At 40.7% G+C, this 15,778-nt stretch overlaps 1 long non-coding RNA gene across 6 annotated transcripts in view; it reads left to right on the forward strand.

The window, feature by feature from the left end:
* The first annotated feature begins 6,716 nt into the window (after positions 1–6,716).
* Positions 6,717–15,778, forward strand: part of LOC105480808 (uncharacterized) — a 694,030-nt gene continuing 684,968 nt past the window's right edge. For 2 of the 6 annotated variants that reach the window (XR_011624484.1, XR_011624483.1), the window contains exon 1: positions 6,717–8,214. This is a non-coding gene — a long non-coding RNA (uncharacterized lncRNA). Of the gene's footprint in view, positions 8,215–14,790; positions 14,890–15,778 lie in introns of all 6 variants that reach the window. The other 4 variants (XR_011624485.1, XR_011624486.1, XR_011624482.1 and 1 more) reach the window with 3 other exon arrangements.

Below are 15,778 nucleotides of genomic sequence, written 5' to 3' on the forward strand. Positions count from 1 at the left end.
ATCCTGGCTAACCCGGTGAAACCCCGTCTCTACTAAAAATACAAGAAAATTAGCCGGGTGAGGTGGCGGGCGCCTGTAGTCCCAGCTACTTGGGAGGCTGAGGCAGGAGAATGGTGTGAAACTGGCGGGGCGGAGCTTGCAGTGAGCCAAGATCGTGCGCCACTGCACTCCAGCCTGGGGCACAGCAAGACTCCGTCTCAAAAAAAAAAAAAAAAAAAAAAAAAAAAAACTTGAGGCTTTTCAGTGTAAGATGGAGTATTATTTTTCCAATTGAGGAGGTCAGCAAAGGTTAAAGGTTGATACACAAAGGCACACCTTTCCACCATGTGTCCATCCTCATCTACCCCAGTATATTGCTGCTGTCTCAGGGGCATTTGGATTCCAATCATGGGCCATAAGCGAGCTGCCAAGGGAAAAATTTCTCCTGCGGCTTCACCTCCGCTCTTGTCTACTCTGGGTGGTCTAGGGGTGTGGTCATCTGGTGGAGGTGGAGGTGCTGTGGGCTCAGGGGTGAGGAGCCCTTCCTCCCGATAAGGAGAGGGTATTGCTGGTACCAGTTCCTGCCATGATTATTCTGGTGTTGGGTCAGACAGGACTTTTGGTGCCGACTTCCCTCGGTGGTTGGAGCAAGGACCTTCCTTAACTAACTGTCCCTTTGCTACTAGTACTGCTGCCGCCTGTCCTCTTAACCAGTGTGGGGGGTCCAAAACTAGCTGTAACCAAGAATCTATATATGGGAACTGATCTGGTTACCCTAACTTACAGGTTACCCTGTGCCATACCTTCGAGACAAGGGACCTGTCCAGGCTTCCTTCTAATGGCCAACCCACCTCTAATGCTGGCCAGTCTATCTCACATAAAGTTCTAAGTTTTCCTGGTGTCATGGTGGCTCCATAGTCTCCCTTAAATCCATTTTTGAAAGTTTTTAACATAGTTCCTAGTGGGGTGGGCTTACTTTGTGCCTGACCCATGTTTCTTTGAGACAAAACACCACGCTCACACCACACACACACCACAAAACAAAGAATGGGTAAAAAGGGCACACACACACTTTTACAGTTTATGCCAAACCAGAATCAAAACCAAAATCAGAGTATCAAGAAATCTAAGCTGGGTCAAAACCAAAACCAAAGTATCAAGCAATCCAAGTCAAGACAAAAACCAAAGTGCTGGTACAGGCACACTGTGGGTGATCAGGCCACGCTTCCATTCAAATGGCGTAGGCAGGTTCCCAAGACCAGTCCTGTCAAGCAATTTAAACCAAGTCAAAACCAATACCAAACCAAAGTGCTGATAAAGGCACGCCTTGGGTGATCAGGCCACGCTCCCACTCAAATGGGGTGGGCAAGTTCCCAAGACCGGTCCTGTCAAGCAATTCAAACCAAGTCAGAACCAAAACCAAAACCAAACCAAAAGTGCTGCTAAAGGCACGTCGTGGGTGATCAGGCCACGCTTCCACTCAAATGGAGTGGGCAAGTTCCCAAGACTAGTCTTACCAAATTTCAGATGTCTGGACTCCAAGTACCAGTTCCTTCCCGGTGTTCGGCCACTGCATTGATCCTCCACAGGGGCCTGCCACACACTGCTCTGGCCAGGCGTCCCACCGGGGCAAATGCCTACCCGGGAGCGCTCTCAGGATCTGCGTCGCTTGGGCTGGTTGGAGTCCCCTGTAGGGATGTTCCACAGGGCAGGCTTTAGCCGCCTAAGGAGCTGCCTTGACCATCCGCCAATCACCTCACTTCCTGGTCAGGGAACCAAGAAATGCAGCAGGACGAGCTGCAGACAAACTCCTCAGACACCCAGTTAAAGAAGGAAGGGGTTTATTCGGCCAGGGGCATCAGACTCCTGTCTCAAGAGCCGAGCTCCCCTGTCCCTTTTAAGGGCTCACAACTCTAAGGGGGTGCCTGTGAGGGGGTCGTGATTGATTGAGCAAACAGGGTGTAGGTAACTGGGGGCTGCATGGACCGGTATTTAGATCAGAAAAAACAGGATAGGAATTTTCACCGTGCATTTCTATACAATGTCTGTAATCTATCGATAACATAACCAGTCAGGTCAGGGGTCGATCCTTAACTACCAGGCCCAGGGTGCGGCACTGGGCTGTCTGCCTGTGGATTTCATTTCTGCCTTTTAGTTTTTACTTCTTTCTTTGGAGGCAGAAATTGGGCATAAGACGATATGAGGGGTGGTCTCCTCCCTTAATATTAGTACCAAATCAAAGACTTTCTCCTTTTAAGTATTTTTTTAAAAAAGAAAATTAGAATGTATTTTTCACTGTGCAATTCAACACTATACAATCTCATGTTCACACACAACCTAAATTCAGGTGCCATCAGTGGGTAGCCTCTCTTTCTAGTGCAATAGGGGTACCATTGACAGTATTCTCTTCCTTTGTTGCTCCACCATGTTACCCCTCTTCTCAAAGTTTCTTTAGATCTTCATCGCTTAGAGAATAAAGTAAATATCCTAAGACTTAAGGCTCATCAGCTGATCTCAACCAGCCTCAATATGGGTTGTTTTTGTGTCTGTAATGCTTTTTGAGTTTTATAAAATGACTATGTATACAGAATTGCTTTGTTGTGACATTTCCACTTTTACATCTTTTCTTGCATTCTATTTATTGTATCTTGTCTAACATACCCTTACTTCTTGTGAGTAAGACCTGTGTGTTCCATGTTCCATCTTCCCTTTTTTGATGTTCTTCATTACCTAGCACAGTGCCGTCTACCGGGTAGATGCTCCATCATCAGAAGGTAAATTATTGACTCCTAAGCTTTGTTACTACAAATTCAGCTTTCATTACACAAAAGATTAGTGGAGATGACTCAACTGTGAAACCATCTAAATTCTCATGATAGCACAATTAGAAGGTTCTTTGTAATATTACAACATGAGAAAACACAATAGAAGGAGGACATTTTAGTGGCAGCAGACACTTTCATACTGAGTTTGGGATCATGTTTATCACATTTGTTTTCTTAATTTGAAAGCCTAAGCTCCCATATAACTTTTTATGAACTAGCTGATTTTCATGTTTCTGAGTCACTTTGGAACACATTTTATTTTAATAAGAATAACCCATGGAGCAAAAAAGGCAACAGCCTCCTTATTATCCTGCTCTGCATATAGGAATTTTTGTCTTTTGGCTGCCAAACCTGTATTCCACATTGTCCAGCTTTAGAAAATGGATTGTTTTTAATGGGTGAGTTTGAGTGACAAAGGCAGAGAGCAGGCCAGTGGCCTGTCCCCTCAGTGGATCGGATTAGATCTGAGTGAATAAAGACGTGATGGGCTGCAGACTTTAGGGGGAAATCTGCAGTGTACATTGGCACTTCTGAGTGGCACTAACATTCTCCGTTTGCCTTACAAACTCTTTAAAATGCCATTTGCATTAATGATGGTATAATTGACATTGCTTCTCCAGAAGCTCAGAGGATTGTGGGGAGGTAGAATAAAAAAAAAATTTCATTTCCTCTGAAGATTCTCCTGTAGCTACAAAATGTGAAGAGACAAGGACTCCTGTTAGTATGTGATGTTATATTAATAAAAAATCAAATAAGCACAAAACCTATCCATCATCACAGTTTTCCCAGTAGCCTTTTATCTCATTGTACATTATCTTTCTAATTGACACGTATCAGTATTATTATGAATGGTAGATATAATTTTTTTACACTAAATACCCAGAATTCTTCACGATCCATTTGTTCACATTGATTTCTCTTTAAGAAGTGAAACTTTTGTAGTTGCAGCAATAGCTTAATGTCCCAAACACCCATGAATGTGTGTGACAGAGGAGACGTGGGCAGGGGACTCAGGATTCAGTCTCTGCTATAACTGAATGGGGTTGAAATCTTTATGAAAGAATGACCTTTTAGAGGTCAAAGATCAACTGCAACGTGTTGGAACCATAATTTAGAAAGACATATACACAGAGGTCAATAAGGTTTTAAATGAAACTGTCAGCTTTTTAACAAGGTCAGTTATAATGTATTTATTCCCTAGCTTTGTACTGGATCTGTGTATATTAGCAACATTTTAATAAATGTTTTGTGAACAATGGGTTAGTAGAGGACATAAGTAATTTCTAACTAGCATTTTTGTAACACCTATATTAGTAATGTGTGTTTTCTTATAGTATTTTACTGAAGTTAAATCAGGCAAAAGACCAGAGAAAACCAGAGTATAAGCACAATTTAGATTCCTAAGGGAAGAGTTTCGTGTTTTTTTGTTTGTTTGTTTTGTTTTTTACTAATGCCAGTAAAATTCTCCCCACTCATAATATTATGCCAAATGGAAAATATCTATCTTCTAATGACGCTTGGTGTTGGAGAACATATTTCTGAGGCATTGCATTATTCTGAAGTGCCTTCTAAGTCATTCAGGAAAGATCAGGTTAGGTGTGGTGATGTGAAATGTTGAGGTTGTTCACACAAAAAATTATAATTTTTTGATTTTTTAAATATTTTATTTATTTTATTTTAGAGACAAGATCTCACCCTGTAGGCCAGGCTGGAGGGCAGTGGTGCCATCATAGCTCGCTGCAGCCTCCGACTCCTGAGCTCAAGCAATCTTACCATCTCAGCCTCTCAGAGTGCTGGGATTACAGGTGTGAGCTATTTTCAACTACATGTAGTGTGTATGTGTCTTAGGGCATGCTTAATTGCAAGGAAAACAGATCTATTCAAATGTCCTTCAGGAATTTGTGGTGAAAAATTGAGGAGAATCACAGAGAAGTCAGTTTTAGGAAGTATGGCCAGACCTTGCAGTGAGTAGAGGGATAGAGACTTAACTCAAACTAGCTAAAGCAAAAGAGAGATTGTTTCCCAGCCCTGAAGACTCATGTGAGCAGAGTCTTCTGCTCCTTGCAGATGAACTTACCAAGCCAGGTGAGGGTGAACACTTTAAGAAGATCCTGCTTTTTTTTTTTTTAATTTAAATTATTATTATTTTTTAAATTTCATGAGATGGAAAGTAGAAGTAGGCAATATAAGAAGAAAGAACATGAAACTGGGTCAGGCAGAAGCAGAGATCTCCATGTGGTGTAGCAACCTCCACACCATGGACATTTTGAACTAGAGGATTATTCCTTTTCTGTTTTTTTTTTTTTTGAAACAGAGTCTTGCTCTGTTGCCCAGGCTGGAGCTCGAGTGCAGTGACACCATCTCAGCTCACTGCAACTCCTGCCTCCTGGGTTCAAGCGATTCTCCTGCCTCAGCTTCCCAAGTAGCTGGCGTTACAGGCACCTGCCACCACGCCCAGCTAATTTTTGAATTTTTAGTGGAGATGGGATTTCACCATTTTGGCCAGGCTGGTCTCGAACTCTTGACCCCAAGTGTTCCACCTGCCTCGGCCTCCCAAAGTGTTGAGATTACAGACAGGAGTCACCGTGCCCAGCTAACTAGATAATTCCTTATTGTGGCAGACTGTCGTCTGTGTTATAGGGTGCTTAGCAGCATCCCTGGTCTCTATCCACCCTGAAACATGGGAGTAAAACATTTCTTGAGACGTTTCCAAATGCCCCTGGCAGTCAAAATTGCCTCTAGTTGAAAACTTCAATACGGGAAAGTAGGTGTATGGATTTCAGACTGTCACAAAACTCCTCAATCATTTATAGCCTCTCTTGTTGTGGAGAGAATCCAATAAGGGGTAAAGAGAAGTGTGGAAGGTTTTTTTTTTTGTCGAGTTCTTCCTAATGAGAGTAGAAGTTTCGATTAAAGTTTCTATTTTATGGGACAAGGTGAGAATGCATAGGGGTAGAGGAGGTGGTGTAAGAAGAAGAGGTTTCCAGGATACCTTTAGTGTGTTGTATCTTTTCACAGTATGTTGAAGTGTAGTTTATCTATTTCCATGGAAATGTGCATTAAGCTAGGCTCGTCTCTCCAAATTGGTCTGTCGAGCCATTTAGATCTAAAGCCCTATGCTATTTAAAGTATCAGACAAATATGGCAAAGAAACTAGCAGTTTATACCGCAGTTTGTAGTGTTTTAGGAAACCCATAAAATTTATTTCTGACTTGATTCTTACCTTACTTGTATAAGTCTATGAAGAGGTGCATGGCAAATACAGGATTTGAGAGTCACCAACTCTACTCACTATTCCGTCCTTGTTTTATTTGTGTTTTTAGCCAGGTAGGTGTTTCCCTTTGGTTGGATGGAAAAACAAGCCAAACAAAACAAAATCTAAAACAACTCTCTGCCCAACTTTCACAATATCGTCAATCCTATTCTTTAATGTCTCCACTGATTATTTTAATCTTTAATATACTTTAAATTTCATTTTTAAATTTTACTTTTTATTTTATTTTATTTTTTGAGATAGAGTTTTGCTCTTGTTGCCCAGGCTGTAGTGCAATGGCACAATTTCAGCTCATTGCAACCTCAGCCTCCTGGGTTCAAGCAGTTCTCCTGCTTCAGCCTCCCAAATATCTGGGAATACAGGCATGTACCACCATGCCCAGCTAATTTTTGTATTTTTAGTAGAGACAGGGTTTTGCCATGTTGGCCAGGCTGGTCTCGAACTCCTGACCTCAGGTGATCCACCTACCTCAGCCTCCCAAAGTGCTGGGATTACAGGTGTGAGCCACTGTACCCGGCCCATTTTTAAAATTTTAATAAATTGTGTCTCCACATCATTATGCTGTTTTTCCTTTTCTTAGTTTACCTTTGATTTTCTGCTCTTATTTCATATAAATTTCATGGCATCCTTTTGAGGGGTGTTATAAAATTAGTAATGATTTTTCCTTTATCTCTACTGGTAAATGACTATCAGAGTAATGCTCTTTTAATTCTTCAGTATGATATTCTCTTCTTAATGTTTTGCATATATTATTCTTTGAGCACATCTCTGCTTTTCTTTATCTCTATCCATCCTCAAATTAGGAGATCTTTATTCAGATAATGTTTACCAGCCGGGTTGTGTGTTTTTCTTATGGCGCTTCTCGCTGTTTGCTAAATTCTTGTATCAAATCTACCACAAGAAAGTAGCTCATTTCCCAATGCCTTACAGATTTCAGTACTGAGGCTCTTAAATCCTCCTGTCTGGAAACTTCACATTTGAGCAGATTTCAAATATAAAAATTATAACCCTTGCATGTACTTCTTTCAGGCTCGTTCTGTTTTAGCTTTTCTAAGAATACATTCTTTTCTAGGAGAGATGCACCTCTGCAGCCCCTCATTCTGTGTCACCCATTTATATATTTTTGAAAGTTGTCATTCCCAAATACCAAGTACTATTTCTGGTTATCTTAAGCCAGAAAGGATTTAATACTTTGGAAGAAGTTAGGACATTGTACGAGTATTGGGATGGTAGAGGGGGCGTTACCGCTGCAGTTGGGAATGAAATGTAAAAGTCTTTTACCTTTGTGTCACTTAATCTAACTTTATTAATATATGGAGTGGGCGCATCCAGTGGGCTGGAATTAGGTCATGTGCCTGGGTTGGACTCCTTTCTCTGAAAAACAGGGCAGCAGGGTGTTGTCTCACACCAGAATACTCAAGTTGTGGGTCCAATTGTGTCCTCCAAAAAGAAATGTTGAAATCCTAACCCCAAATACCTGGAAAGATGACCTTATTTAAAAACGGGGTCAGATATAATTACGTTAAGATGAAATCATTAGGGTAGGTCCTAATTCAACGCCTGATGTCTTAATGAGAAGGAGGAAATTTGCACACTGACACACAAGGGGAGAAGACCAAAACATGACAGAGGTAGAAACTGGAGTGCTGCAGCTGCAAGCCAAGGAACATGAAGGATTGCCAGCAACCATCAAAAGCAGGGAAGAGCCAAGGAAGGATCTTCCCCTAAAGCCCTCAGAAGGACCATGGCCCTGCTGACACCTTGGCTTCAGACTTCTAGCCTCCAAGACTTCGAGAAAATATATTTCTGTTGTTCTAAGCCATTTGGTTTGTTTTCAAATGTTCTTGCAGCCCTAAGAAATGAATATGATACCCAATGGGGGATTCCTTTGAAATTGCAAAGCGGGTGGGTGATGATGGACAACTGTAGAAATCCCAAGGTCCAGTTGGGAGAGTGTGTAAGGAGACAGTATTCACCATACATCCCAAAGTGGTACTCTCGAACTAGATGACTGCTCACCGAGTTTTCTTATTGGTACAGATCCTGGATCTCTCAGGCATGAGACTAGAGTGAAAGAGGATAAAATGTCTTCCTACCTTCTCTCTGGGTTGTTCCGTTGGATGAACCCACGCATGGGTAAGGAATTTTTTTTTCTTTATCCAGTTTCATAAGCCATAGAGTTGTGAGAAATTCCTCCCAGATTTTGGCAATAGTGTATCTGTTCAACTTTATTTTAAGCTCTTTTTCAGTTGTTATTATGTGTGAATATTCATGAGACTTTTTGTTAGAAGTTAGGAGGATCTGCACCAAAGATACCTCTTTATTTTCCCCTATTTTTTTTTTCTATCTTTTAAATTATAGGTCTAAGTGAAGAAGGTTTAGAGAATAAGGGCAAAATGGGCACCAAGTGAGACCTCAGGTCATGTTGGGATTTACTCTAAAAATTTGTCAGCTTTCTTCTCCCTTTCCCCTGTGATATGAGACAATTTTCCTATTTCTAGAGACTTCTAGATTATCTACAGCTATCTTTACATAGGTACTGCAGTCTTAATTAACAAGTTATAGAACTGAACATTTTCCCTTTTGTAATATCTTGGTTAGTCCTTGAATTATGTAATATGTAAATAGCATGAAGCCACTTCAAAGAACTTTGAAAGTACAATTATGCACTGAAGTACTAAGCCAACAGAATTAAGAGTAAACGAATGTGGCTGCTTTTGAATAATAATTCAAAGGATTTAATGGAGGTAAGCTAGTAAACAAGTGTAAGAGACTGAAGACATAATCTTGGACTTTGAAATACTTTTGAGAGCATTTTGAGCAATAGTTTGTTAGCTTGAAATTTATTTCAAATGTCTATCCCAGGAATGTAATTGAAGGAAAAATGGTTAGTCTAATTTAGAACTTTATGCTCTATTTTAAACTTTGAAAAAAAAGAATCCTGTTAGGGCCATAACGAAAGGGTTTTCTTTAAAAAAAATTCAGAAGTCTTTCTTTATTTTACTTATGTTGAAGATATGTTTTTTGATTAAAATGCAGTAAAAGCTATACTAGAGGAAATTTAAAGGCATTTGTTCTCAAAGATAAGGTATTTACAAATGAAGGCTATCCAAGATAATTTAAAAGTCAGTGAGACTTGATGAGGGGAAATCAGTGTTTCATTTTTGTTATGTTATTGCCGTCAATCAACTCTGCAGAGAAAAACAAAGAAGAAAGAAACAACAAAAGGACAAAGTCATTTATCTTTAAATGCTCAAAAGGTGCAGGTACTGTCTCTGCATTGGTTTGCAAATGAAAAGATTTTTCTTCTTTTTACTTATTTTCGTAGACCTCCCTAAACAAGGGGAAAGTATAATTTAGAAGATTCAGAGTCAATGAAAATTGGTGTGTGTAGGAGCTTATAAAATTAATTTTAGTTGCTAGGCCTTTAATACCAGGGTGTGTCCTATGCACTGTGCCCTTTTAAATAATCCTTTTACGTTGCTCAGGGCAGATATATTTTGAGAGTTGCACCTCTATTAACCTTAGCTGTATACCTTTTAGAGAAGAAGAAAAAAATCACTGGAATTCTATTTTGAGTGCTACTCATGCTGAACAATTGTCACAGAACATTAGTTTGAAATCTAAATGAAGTCTTGACTATTCTTTTCAGGTAGGAGAGAAACAAGGCAGGGAAGAAAAACAAAGATGCTTCTCACTCTGAATTTCTATTATGATCTTGTGATGTTATATAGGAGCATCTCGAGGAAACTCAAGAATCAAAACAAGACACTTTAAAAGGGGGAGAGAATTATTTATGCAAGTCACAGTGCCAGACAGCTAGATGACAGTAACTAATGTTTCTTGAGTGCTTATCAGATGCCAGAAAAGCACTAAATAAATGCATTCCATGCCTCACCTCTGTTTCCTCCCAGTCTCTCATCCTCATAGGACCCCCACCTAATATTATCATGCCAGTTTTACAGATGAAAAAACTCTCAGCACTTTAGGAGGCCGAGGTGGGAGGATCGCTTGAAGTTAAGAGTTTGAGACCAGTCTGGGCAACATAGCAAGATCCTGTCTGTAAATAAATAAGTAAATAAGCCAGACATGGCAGCATATGCCTGTAATCCCAGCTACTTGGGGAGCTGAGGTGGGAGGATCACTCGAGCCTAGGAGTTGGAGTCTGCAGTGAGCAATGATGGTGCCACTGTACCCCAGCCTAGGCATCAGAGTGAGACCTTATCTCTTAAAAATAAAAGAAAAAATTGAGGCACAGAGAAGTTAAGAAACTTGGCTGGGGTTCTCACCACTAGTGAATGGTGGACCTAAGATTTAACCCTTCGGACTGCCTCCCTAGACCTTATTCTTAACAACTCTCTATGCTTCTTGTAACACCTCCTCCATCTCAGATCTCATTGAGAAGTGTAGAAGATGTAAAGTTCAGTGAATGAGTTGGCTGATTATTTATAAGTTTCCAGATGTGCGATGCTGTGTGGACTGTGGTGGGCGTGTATTGATTTTGTCTGTTCAGCATCTCCTCTGTCTTATTTTGGTATCCATATCCTGATTTTGCTTAGGGGAACTATCCTTCCCTCATCATGTTTGTCTTGGTGCTTTGCATTTCCTTGGCTAATGGGTAGATATGAGACATAAGCCAGCCTGATCACATGCTCTGTTCCTGGAGTTTGAATCTTGAGGGGGATGATAAAGATCTAAAATAGTTGCAGGGTTTTTTTATCCTGATAGAAGTGTCTGGTGGAGACTGACGGTTCTTGCAATGAACCGTGATTACTGAAACTGCTCTGCTTGGGCCTTCTCATAAGTCTGGGGTGTTGGCGTTTCTGTAGGCTGTCCCTTGTCCCTCCCATGCATTCCTTTCTGCCTTAAGAGAACCAGATTCTATTTATTTTCTTGCAACCGAAGAACGTTAACCGAATCACTGACAACTGCTTCTTTTTCATAAGACTGACTTAGTGGTGTTGTGGGGAGCCTCCAGCAGTTCAGCTTGTAACACCATGACTAGGGTTCACAGCTTGTGGGAAAGGTGTAAGCGAGTTTTGGGCCTGTTGCTTTCTTTTCTTCCATGCATGCATCTGCCACTTTGTGTCAAAAAAGCAAATTTTTTTTGGTACAGATGAATTTTTGGTAGAAATGAATTCTGGTTTCACTCAGAAGCTCATGGTGTCCAGTAGTGAGAAACAGGCAACACACAAAAGAGTCAGGTTCTGGTATTAGCTTGCTGTTATAAAAACTCTATTAGGCTCTTCTTAACACATGTATCTTTCAAATAAAAAAAATAGTCTTACTTGAGGCCAGGCATGGTGGCTCACACCTGTAATCCCAGCTCTTTGGGAGGCCGAGGTGGGTGGATTGCCTTAGGTCAGGGGTTCGAGACCAGCCTGACCAACATAGTGAAACTCCGTCTCTACGAAAAATACAAAATTAGCCAGGTACGGTGGTAGGGCGCCTGTAACCCCAGCTACTCTGGAGGCTTAGGCAGGAGAATTGCTTGAACCCAGGAGGTGGAGGTTGCAGTGAGCCGAGATAGCGCCATTGCACTCTAGCCTGGGCAATGAGAGTGGAACTCCATAAAAAAAAAAAAAAAGAAAAAAAAAGTCTTACTTGACAGACATATATACAGATATATATATATATAGATAGATATATGTAAGATATACATGATACAATGTATATATGATACAATTATATATAAGATATATATATGATATGACATATATACCAGTTTATATACAGATATATAAAATGGCTAAAATTATTATTTAATTTTTAAAAAAATTTCAATAACTTTAAGAGTAGCATGGCTTTTGGTTACATGGAAGAATTGTATGGTGATGAAGTCTAAGATTTTAGTGTGCTGGTCACCCAAGTAGTGTACGTTGTTTCCAAAACGTAGTTTTCCATCCCTCACCTTCCTCCCACTCTCTTCACAATTGTGAATTGTGCTGTGATAAACATAAGTGTGCAGGTGTCTTTTTTATATAATAACTTCTTTTCCTTTGAGTAAATACCCAGTAGTGCAATTGCTGGATCGAATGATAGCTCTGCTTTTAGTTTTATGAGGAATCTCTAGACTGTTTTCTGTAGAGGCTGTACTAATTTACATTCCCACCAGCAGTGTATAAGCATTCCCTTTTTACTATATCAGCATCAACATGTATTGTTATTCCACTTTTTCATAATGGCCATTCTGGTATCTCATTGTGGTTTTAATTTGCATTTCCCTGATCATTAGTGATGTTGAACTTTTTTTTTTTGGAGATGGAGTCTCACTCTGTTGCCCAGGCTGGAGTGCAGTGGCAGGATCTCGGCTCACTGTAACCTCTGCCTGCTGGGTTCAAGCGATTCTCATGCCTCAGCCTCCCCAGTAGCTAGGATTACAGACGTGCGCCACCACATCCAGCTAATTTTTGTAGTTTTAGTAGAGATGGGGTTTCATTATGTTGGCCAGGCTGGTCTCAAACCCTGACCTCAAGCAATCTGCCCACCTCGGCCTCCCAAAGTGCTGGGATTACAGGTGTGAGCCACCACGCCCGGTGAAATTTTTTACATATGTTTACTGGCCATTTGTATGTCTTCTTTTGAGAAATGTCTACTCATGTCTTTTGGCCACTTTTTAATGGGATTATTTTATTTATAAAATAATCTCTTGCTGATTTGTTTGAGTTCCTTGTAGAGTCTGGATATTAGTCCTTTGTCAGATGCATAGTTTGCAAATATTTTCTAAAATGGTTAAAACTATTATTACATCTTTGGAGAGCACAAGCAGACCTATATCATCCCCTGCTTCCTTCTTTCTCCATACTTGCCTGTTAATAATAAGCAACATTTGGCCAGGAGTGGTGCCTTATGCTTGTAATCCCAGCACTTTGGGAGGCTCAGGTGGGGAGATCACTTAAAATCAGGAGTTTGAGACCAGCCTCGCCAACACGTTGAAACCCTTTCTCTACTAAAAATACAAAAATTAGCCTGACCTGGTGACCGGGGCCTGTAGTCCCAGCTACTCCGGAGGCTGAGGCAGGAGGATCACCTGAGCCCGGGAGGTGGAGGTTGCAGTGAGCTGAGATCGTGCCACTGCACTCCAGCCTGAGCGATAGAACAATACCCTGACTCGAAAAAAGAAAAAAAATAAAATAATAAGCAACATTCACTGCCTGTGTTTATTGAATTGGCTGGTTTTTTTCATGTATCTCATGTGATTTCCCTTGCTTAAAATGCCCTTCTCCGGCCAGGCGTGGTGGCTCACGCCTGTAATCCCAGCACTTTTGGGAGGCCGAGGCAGGCGGATCACAAGGTCAGGAGATCGAGACCATCCTGGTCAACACGGTGAAACCCCGTTTCTACTAAAAATACAAACAATTAGCCGGGCGTGGTGGTGGGCGCCTGTAGTCCCAGCTACTCAGGAGGCTGAGGCAGGAGAATGGCGTGAACTTGGGAGGTGGAGCTTGCAGTGAGCCGAGATCGCGCCCCTGAACTCCATCCAGCCTGGGGGACAGAGTGAGACTCCGACTCCAAAAAAAAAAAAAAAAAAAGTCCTCCAATATGTGCACCCAACAAACTCCTGTTAAGCCTTCAAAAACCTAACTCCAGCATCTTCTCTGTGACCACAGCCGTACCCGATTCTGCCAACCTTTGTAAATCGCTTTGTCCCCATATGCTAATCTTTGTGAGCTTATCTTACTAGGATATGAATTACATGGTATCTCAGTTATTTAACTCTAAGTTTATTTCCACCGTTTGACTGTGAATTTCCATAGAACAGTTCCTTGCATTTTTGCGTCTGTAGCATATTTTGACATCAAAAAGACTTGGTAAATATTCAGTACACCTTGAAAAAATTCCTGAAACTTGCCATTAAAAGAACTCTATTACTGATGCGCACTATAAATTCAAAACTTTTTTGAAAATGCTAAAAGTCATCTCAAAAATGATGTTTTACAACTTCTTTTTTCTTCCCTGTTCATACATTTTTGGATTACGTTACTAAGTTTTTTTTTTTTTTTTTTTTTTGAGACGGAGTCTCACTCTGTTGCCCAGGCTGGAGTGCAGTGGCCAGATCTCAGCTCACTGCAAGCTCCACCTCCCCGGTTCCCGCCATTCTCCTGCCTCAGCCTCCTGAGTAGCTGGGACTACAGACGCCCGCCACCTCACCCGGCTAGTTTTTTGTATTTTTAGTAGAGACGGGGTTTCACCGTGTTAGCCAGGATGGTCTCGATCTCCTGACCTCGTGATCCGCCCATCTCGGCCTCCCAAAGTGCTGGGATTACAGGTTTGAGCCACCGCGCCCGGCCTCGTTACTAAGTTTTTAAAGTTGCAGTGCAATCATGGGAAACCATGTCTGTTACCTATGCAGTTCATGTCCTCCGGACTTGATGACTGTCATTTTTCCTGCAGACCTTTCTGTATCTCCTACCTCTGAATCCCCAGAAATGTCATTAGCTGTGTGTTTGACAAGGCAATGCCACAGCAAGTTAGAGCAGTGAAGGAGAAAAATAAATTCTCAGCACATTTTGTACAAAGCATTCAGAAAACAGACTATGAGGTTGCTGAAGGCTATGCATCTATTAAAAGTTGTGATTAACAATGGAAACATATTTTAAAGTTATTGGAACTTCTACTTTTTTTTTTTTCAATCAAACTAGCTTTATTTCAGTTTTGGGAGACTATCATCTCCTAAAGTCCTCCTTTTGGTTGAATTTGTCTTGATTTTAGGAGGCACAGAAGTATCTCAAGTAGAAGAACTGAAGATAGTAATGAGAGAATACTCCATCACAAAAGTTGTTGTATTTACATGCAGTTAGATACCTACTGGTAGGTATATACTCTTGGGAGAGATTTTCCCTTCTGTCCATTTCTGGTCTTCTACTACATATGCAAGTGTTTTCCAAAGGGTGTTTTGGGAAATATTGCTTTCTCTAAGTATTAATTAGTGTTGAAGGGTGGAGAAAAAAGCTTTTTCAAGTTAAATTTCATTTGGAAAGCGTGAGATTAAACAATGTGTAACCAGTTTTTCACCATTACATGTGTTAATTGCAGATGAAGCCTAAACCTACTTGACCATAGCACTGTCACAGATAATGTTCCATGGAGGGCACTTAGGAAATGCTGCTCAGATAGTATCATATGAACCTTTCTGTTAAAAGAACAAATTCACACTGATGGCTATTGAATATGTCATAGCATTGCTAACCTTCATTCACTTGCGTTCAGCCTCCAGAGGGCCTTAGAATTAATTTGCTGTTTTCTGTTCTCCGTGAGTAGGTCTTGCTCAGTCTCTTGCTTGATGACCTTTTTCTAAGTGCTTAGGATACTATGCCTTTATGTTTTTCCTTTCCTTTTTTTTTTTTTAAATAGCTGATACTAATACCAAAACATTTCCTTCCACAGAACAAAATAACACAACACAAAACAAACAAACAAACAAAATCTAAATACCAATCCTTAATGTCTGTCATAAGAAGTTAGCCAAATTCAACAGGATGAGTTCCATAGTAATAACTCAGGTTTGGTGGGTTCTGAATCTAGTGCTGTCCTGAATTTGCTGACTGGGCAGATCTTGTTGTCTATGTAATGAACACATTATACTAATAAGCCTTGTGAGCAAGTTCATTTTTCATGAATTCTACTCATTAATTCAACCCGTATTTACTAAGCATCTTATACTGGTCCTAGGGCCATAGTGACTACAATAGAACAGATG

Source organism: Macaca nemestrina, chromosome 6, assembly GCF_043159975.1.
Source record: "Macaca nemestrina isolate mMacNem1 chromosome 6, mMacNem.hap1, whole genome shotgun sequence".
Taxonomy (NCBI): domain Eukaryota; kingdom Metazoa; phylum Chordata; class Mammalia; order Primates; family Cercopithecidae; genus Macaca; species Macaca nemestrina.